We start from the raw sequence: 231 nt of genomic DNA, 5'->3' as shown, positions 1-231 counted from the left end.
GGCGGCCACGCCCCTTTGGTGCCGGGGGCGGGGCCTTGCCCCGCGGCCCCAGTTCATAGCTCTCCTGGGGGTAGAGGTCAGAGGTCAAGGGTCGTCCGGGGGTGGGTCCCTCTGTCCAGCCCTCCCTCCCTCCCCATCCCACCTCCGTCTTTCCCTTCACCTCGTGCCACCTTCTCTCCGTCCACGTGTCCTGCTGTCTGTCGCTCCATCCCTCCGTCCGTCCCTCTTTCC

Source organism: Aptenodytes forsteri, unplaced genomic scaffold, assembly GCF_000699145.1.
Source record: "Aptenodytes forsteri isolate BGI_AS27 unplaced genomic scaffold, ASM69914v1 Scaffold549, whole genome shotgun sequence".
Classification (NCBI taxonomy): Eukaryota; Metazoa; Chordata; class Aves; order Sphenisciformes; family Spheniscidae; genus Aptenodytes; species Aptenodytes forsteri.
Note: the sequence above shows the minus strand (reverse complement) of the source record.